General features: G+C 43.5%; 1 pseudogene; it reads left to right on the forward strand.

Moving 5' to 3' along the window:
• The window catches only part of LOC118596181, a 27,025-nt pseudogene extending 24,396 nt beyond the window's left edge, over window positions 1-2,629 (forward strand).
• The last annotated feature ends 4,968 nt before the right edge of the window (window positions 2,630-7,597 follow it).

Consider the following 7,597-nt stretch of genomic DNA (forward strand, 5'->3'; position numbering starts at 1 on the left):
TGTTTCTCTTAGGCTAGTAATGTCACATTGATCCATGCACGTAGTTCTCAGTTTGTGAGTTATCCCAGACAGTAAGTAGACAGTTGGCTAAACCTTGAGCCTCTAATATTTACCAAGGCTGGGACTGTGTGCAAAGAGTCAATAACTGAGAAATTTATGTCTAAAGTTGTCTCAAGCTCTGACCTTGAATAAGCAAAACAATACCTGGAAAAACATCTTTGTATGGGCAAGCAGCCAGCTTTGAATCTGTTCTGACATCTAAAGTTAGCAGTCTGTATTAAAGGCTTTCTTTGTGCCTGAGAATCCTATGTCAGTCTGAGTAATGTAAAATATCCTAGTACAGTTTCTATACATCAGAATTATACAGCTTAAGCAGAAATCAACTTCCTGACCATCCAAAACTATAAGTGTGCCCATAGATGGAATATATTCTAGAGATAAACACAGAAGCAGTGGGAAAACACCCATAGCTGTTTTTAGGAAAGAAATACAGTAGCACATGAGAAAAATTATAGACAGGAGCAACTGGTCAATAATAGTAACTCCAGGTCTTTGTGAAGTGGGGCTTCCTACTAGGGAGTTATATGTCTGTTGGGTCAACTTGTCAAACACTTGCAGTCAGATTTCTAAATGGTCTTATTAAATAAAAAACTCGGATCCAAATGCAGGTGTGAAAGCCTTAGAGAGATCAGGGAAGTAAGGAAAGCCACAGAAAACCTCACCTCACCATCTCTGCAGCTTCCAAATGTGAGTTACTTCCTGCCTACCCACGTCTGTATGCCTTTCTGTTCTGCCATCTAATTTTCTCTTCTCCATTCAGCTACATCACTTCGTCTTCCTACACAGCTCTGTTTCATCCTGTCTGTCTGTACAGACATCCAGACCTCCATGGTAAATTAATTTTGGAATTTAAGGCCTGTGCCACCACACCGTGCTCTGTTTCCAGTGTGGCCTTGTACACATAGAGATCCTGCCTGCCAAGTTATAGGGTTAAGGGCAAGTGCTATCCTTGCCTGATTTCTTTGTTTACTTATAGCAGCTGGTCTTTTCCTCAGATCTCCAGGCAAGCTTTATTTATTAAAGCACACATAAAAATATGACCGCATTTCAGCACAAATAAAATATCATTACAAACACTGTCACCTGCTGTATACTCCCACAGCCCTCAGCAATTTGTGTCTATTGTACACTGGCACATAGAAAGCATGTACCATGTGGATCAGTGAGTATCATTTTTCACTATGTTCCTAAGGCCCAGGACAGGCCTGATACAAAGGAAGTTTTCACAAATACAAGAACAGGTGATCCACATTTCCCTATCCCATCTAGCATAATGATTTCACAAGCAAATAGGACTAATCACTTAATCAGACAGACATCCTATCACCTGTGTTCAAATATACTTAATGTGAGCACACCTTTAGTACCATAGGTGCAATCCTTGCAGACATATTCATTTTTAAAAATTTCCCTTCCAGGGTTAATTTTGATCCTTCTGTATAAGATTTTACTTTTTATCTTTTTATTTAACTTTTAGTTGGGACTCAGGAAGACAGAGTCAAGTATATGACAACAATTTTGTTTGAAGTTGATGTATGAGTCTATATTTGAAAAAGATGTGGCTATTACAAAGCAGAGTGCTAGAGAGGTCTCCAGGAATCCACTAAGATGACTCCACTATAGACTACTGGCAATGGTGGGGAGGGTGCCTGATCTGACCTACCCTGGAGATTGGATGGCCGAAAACCCTAACTGTCATGATAGAAACCTCATCCATTGACTGATGGAAGCAGATGCAGAGATCCATGGCCAAGTCTCAGGCAGAGCTCCAGGAGTCCAATCCGCACGAGAGAGGAGGGATTATATGAACAAGAGATATCTATACCACGATTAGAAAAAGTACAGAGACAACTAGCCAAACTAGTAGAAACACATGGACTGTGAACCCATAGCTGAGGAGCCACCATGGTACTGGCTAGGCCCTCTGGATAAGTGAGACAGTTGTGAGACTTTGCTCAGCCTTGGTGCAGGGAGGAGGTGGGAATGGAGGGTGGGTTGGAGGGAAGGCTGGGGGTCAGAGGAGGGAGGACAGGGGAAACTGTGGTTGATATGTAAAATGAATAGAACATCTCTTAATAAAAAAACCAAACAAAAAGATGTGTGTGTGTGTGTGTGTGTGTGTGTGTGTGTGTGTGTGTGTGTGTGTGTGTGTGTGTGCGCGTGTCTGTCTGTGTGTGTGTGTGTGGGGGGGGTGTTTGTGTGGTATATGTGTGTGGGTGTGTGTATATGTTATAAGGACTCAAGTACTGGCACAGCACATTGGTAACACATTCTTTCTGTGTCTGCCCATAGGTACAAGTCTGCAGCAATGGCTGCCAGGGCCATCAGGCGCTCCCACCCCCTGACACCTTCCCAGCGTCTGGTGGGCTGGATTGACCACATCCTACAAACAGGGGGAGGAGCACATCTCAAGCCCCATGGCTTTCAACAGCCATGGCATGTGCAGAGCCTGCTGGATGTCCTAGTGTTCCTGTTGGGGCTCACTGTGGGCACCTTATGGCTGTTGAAGAAAATGCTGGGCTTGTTGCTCAGGTCCCTGGGTGTGGCCAGGAAGGAAAAGAAGGACTAATGTTAGGTTTGACCTGGGGGAGGATGTTGAGAACTCTGGCTCTCTAAGGGCCTCCCCCTTCCCTAACACAAGGAACTCCCAGGGTCCTCCTCTTTCCCTCTTCCTGCTGGGGGACCTCCAGCTGTCCTCACTGTTTTCTGCCTCTTTCCTAACACTCATGCAGTACATTGACTAGTGTCTCCACTACCTGGATCCCTTTGCTCTAGTACAATCCTTCCTTCCCCAGCTGTTTCTTCTCTTCACTCCTTTCTGCCATTGACAGTGTTATGACGGTTTCATCCTCTCTGTGACTTCTATTCTCTGATTCTAATTTCTCATATCATTTGAGATAAAAACCTCAAATATTTGACAAATTCTATTTACTACTCTATCTTTCTTATCTTAAAATATCTCTTTAGAGTTCAGAATACCTGTTCTGCTCCATTCTACTCTTCCTGTTAGGAACTGGCACTCCTAGAATGTCATATGAACCAATTTTCCTGACAATAACAACATATGATTGAAGTAGATTTATTTTTCTTGGTAGATATCAAAATTAAAATTCATATGCAAACTGAGCAGTGGTGGTGCATGCCTTTAATCCCAGCACTAGGGAGACAGAGTCAGGTGTATCTCTGTGAGTTTGAGGCCAGCCATGGCTACAGAGTGAGTTCCAGGACAGGTTCCAAAGCTACATGGAGAAATCCTGTCTTGAAAAACCAAAAAAAAAAAAAAAAAATCATCTGCAAATGGAGGGTTTGGAGAAATCATTTTTTTTTTCCAGAGCTAAGGACTGAACCCAGGGCCTTGTGCTTGCTAGGCAAGCGCTCTACCACTGAGCTAAATCCTCAACCCAAGAAATAATTTTTGATATGATAGATTTATTTCCCTATGTCTGAGAAATTATAATAAGTAAGGAAAAGGAATTACATTCTATCCACTTATTGGAGTAACAGCTTTATATGGAAAATAGAATACACTAGAAGTTCATAAATTGATAGGGTCAACTTCAGTGATGATAATTAAGAAGATAGAAAATGAAGTGATAAATGTAGAATGTCCTATTTGACAGGAGTTGAGGGACAACAAGCAATGTGTGGCTATTCATAAAATATTATTTTTGAAATCAAGTAAACATGGGAAAATCCAGTGAGAGATCATCTGCACTGTGTGGATGAGGATCACATATCACAGCTCACATTACACATAGCCTCTGGATTTGCAGGTGTGCTAGTATTTTATATATAAAACATGTTACAATAGAAAATAGTTAAACTCTTAAAATGAAATATATACAGAAATGAATGCACTTCTTCTTACCAGCATTTTTATAACCATGAAAAACATGGGAAAAAACTACTGCAATGACAGTTGATAAAGTTAAATTTGGACATTTATTTCTCAGATTAAAGACAAAGATAATTGCAAATGACCTTGCAATTTATGATTTGCATTTTATAGTTGTGTGGATTCTTATTTGAGAATGCATTATCTTTGCATAGGTTGGGAAATAAGCAAATAATTTGATGGCATTGGAAGGTTCTGTTGGAAACTGACCCAGGACTGTTTGACCCAGGACTGTTATGTCTTGAGTTTTTCTGCTTCATGGAGTCTTGCAAAAACAGGGCGTCCTTGGCCTAACCACAAAATGTACGTTTAGATAAGCCACCTGGAATAAACTGTAATCAGCCAGCTGCAAGAGCCTGGGACCAAAAACACCCCCACCCTGACCACCCTGACTTCTTCTCAAAAATTTCCACTCTCCTTTTCCTGCTCCCCCTCCCTGCCTGAAATCCTGCTTATAAGCTGCAACATCCTGCCAATAAATGAGACCTTGACGCTACTCAGACTGACTCTGTCTTTCTTTATGCGCCTGGTCTCCTTCTCCTCTCGCCCCCACTGGCTTTCAGGTGGTTCCCTCCTCGAGACCCTCGAATAACATGACCTGCTGGACGGGTCAAGTGGCACCCAACATGGGGCTCGAGGCACAGCGACCCACCGGATGACAGATGAAAAGAAGGTCCGGCCGGACACACACACACACACACACACATTTTGGTAGAGGCGCCCGGACAGCATCACTCGTGCGATTCGGGCTACCTTGAGGTAAGACTAGTGGTCCCATAAGGCATGAGCAAAGTTCTGTCTAAAGAAGCTCTCTTCATAAAGGAGATGAAGGATAATCTCAGGGAGAGGGGAATAAGAGTAAAAAAGAAAGACTTGATAGAATTTTTCTGTTTCATGGAGGAAAAAATGTCCCTGGCTGCTTATCAACAGCCCGGGGATTCACCCTCTGACTTGGAATAAAGTAGGAAAAGATATCAATAATATGCTCAAAGAAGGGGAAAATATCCCCGATGTATTTTTCAGCTTCTATGGAGTAATAAGAGATATCCTAAAGAACTCAGAAAAGGACAGTAGAGTATCACATTTACTGGCACTCGCAGAGGACCTATTAAATGATGTATCCTATTCAAAAGAAAAAAAGGGTGAAATAGCTTCAGATAAGGCAGGTCAGAAAAATGAGAGAGTTAATGCCTCAGCCAACACAGACAGACAGGACAGAACCGATGGTAAAAGCAAAAACAAAAGCAGCCTCATCAACGAGGCAACATGGGAGACTGGCTCTCGCGCTCCTTGTCTAATAGATGAGCCCATATTGGAAAAGGACTTGGACCCCCCTTTAATCAGACCTCCCCCTCCCATTAAGTCTCTGTATCCTGTTATCCACAAAGACAAGGGTGATCATTGGCTAGACCCCCCCCTCGGAGGCCAGCTTAGAGGAGGAGGCAGCCCGCTATGAGAGGGTGAGATACGATCCACTTAGGTCTCAGACTCTAACGGCCCTCACGAGGTTCCTCCCAGTTACCAGAGGGTCAAATGTCTTACAATGGCCTCCCTCTCCTCCGCCTGAATTTGTCCCTTCTGCCCCCGTAGATCCCCCCTCATCGTTACCCGGGGTCCAGAGCCTGCTTGCCACCAAGGAATCTCTTTTAGGTCAAGTCCATAGTCTAAGGGAGGACCTTTTATTAAAAAGGGAGCTTAAGGACCTCACCCACCAGATTCAAACTCTACAGGCTGACCTCACCGAAACAGCCTCACCCCCTAAAGTAAGCACAAAAGGACATAGTACTCAGAGGCCGGCGCCCGCAGTATCCCTCTCCTTCCCAGTAATAACTCGCTCGACTGGTCAGCCTTGAAGTACTGGGGAGGCGGGACAGCCAGGGGAAACAGAGGAACCAACGGAACACCCAGACTCGTCCAATGACCAGGAAGGAGGGGACATAGAGAGAAATGATGGGGAGACTGATAATGCGGCTTCGGGCTCCGAGGAGGAAGCCGAAGACAAACCGGTCGATGACAGGGGAGAGCCAGGAACCTAAATGCCACGGGCTCTCCAGGCTCCGATCCTATCATTTTCCATGAAAAGGAATCAAGATTCCTTGAAAACGTGTGGTTAGAAGAACCCATTTCCTGCACACTAGGCCTGCTCCCTGTGTCTGCCCAATGTCATTCCACATAAGCCACACCCGACTTCCAGACCCCACCATTCTCTTGCCCAATCTGCTCTGTTCACATATAACACTAAATTGATAAAAGAAGTCCACATGTTGGGATCCCATGACAAATTCCCATGATATAAAAGTTGAAGGCAGCATCTCACCCCCAAACCTATCAGGCCTATAGAAATATTTGCCGATGAGTATTCCCTGGATGAATCCCAGGATGCATAATTTAAAAAAAAATTATAAACTTCATCAAAATTCAAGAAGCTTAAGGAAAACACAAAGAAACAAAACAACCAAATTAACAAGAAAGAACTTAAGGAGAATAAATACCTGAGTGATGCCCATTAATAGCCTGCCATGGATGGAGGAGATACTAAAGGGGCCCTATTCCTCAATGGTGAACTATTATCTGATGATACATTTTAGGAGAGTGGAATGATTCTCTTTAGTCATGTATCCACTGGTGCTCCACCAGTGATTTTGCAATTAATTAATAATTTTTATTCATTTTACATACCAACCACAGCTCCACCTCCCTTTCCTGCTCTTGCTACCCCCACCTGTCCCAACCCAACCCTATGGGCTCCTCAGAAAGGAAAAAGCCTCCCATGGGATGTCAATAAGGCCTGTAACATTTGGTTGAGGAAAGACAAGCTCCTCTCCCCACATCAAGGCTGAGCAAGGCATCCCACCATATGGAATGGATGTCAAAAATCCAGTTCATACACCAGGGATAGATTCTGCTCCCACTGCCAGGGGTCTCACAAACAGACCAGGCTACAAAACTGTCACCCACATGCAAAGATCATAGTTTAGTCCCATGCAGTCTTCCCAACTGTTGGTCTATAGTCGATGAGCTCCTACGAGTTCAGGTCATCTGTTATGTTCTGATCAAAACAACAGAGACACAAACCAGTCCAGGAGGAGAGTCAGATGGAGGAGGTACAGCAATGAGAGTGCCCCCCTCATACCTCCTGAACACCGACTGCCAGTCCATAAGGAGCTCAGTGTCACATGATATGAATTTAACCTTTGTGTTTGACTAAGTCTGGACTTTCACTGCATGTGAAAGTCACAGAAGCCCTTGAGTGGCACACTAAACAGGTCTCTCTCTCTCTCTCTCTCTCTCTCTCTCTCTCTCTCTCTCACTCACACACACACACACACACACACATCAGAAATTCCAAAGAAGCTGATATCTAATAAGTAAATTCTATTGAGAGAAGAAGTTTATAATGGACCCCCACCCCATACTCTACTCCCACCTAACTATTACAGGTAGAAGTTTATCCTCATAGTCTGTATAGTTGCTTCACTCAGATCAAGGTCAATATCTAGAATCAATTCAAATCAGGGCACTTCAGGAATAAGTATTTGCCAGTTATGTCAAAGAAGACTCCTTTAGGTGCATATATCAGAAGATCTGACCATCAGTGGGATAAAAAAACAATACAAATCACATGGCAATTGTGTTGAGTCA

Source organism: Onychomys torridus, chromosome 15, assembly GCF_903995425.1.
Source record: "Onychomys torridus chromosome 15, mOncTor1.1, whole genome shotgun sequence".
In the NCBI taxonomy this organism is placed as follows: domain Eukaryota; kingdom Metazoa; phylum Chordata; class Mammalia; order Rodentia; family Cricetidae; genus Onychomys; species Onychomys torridus.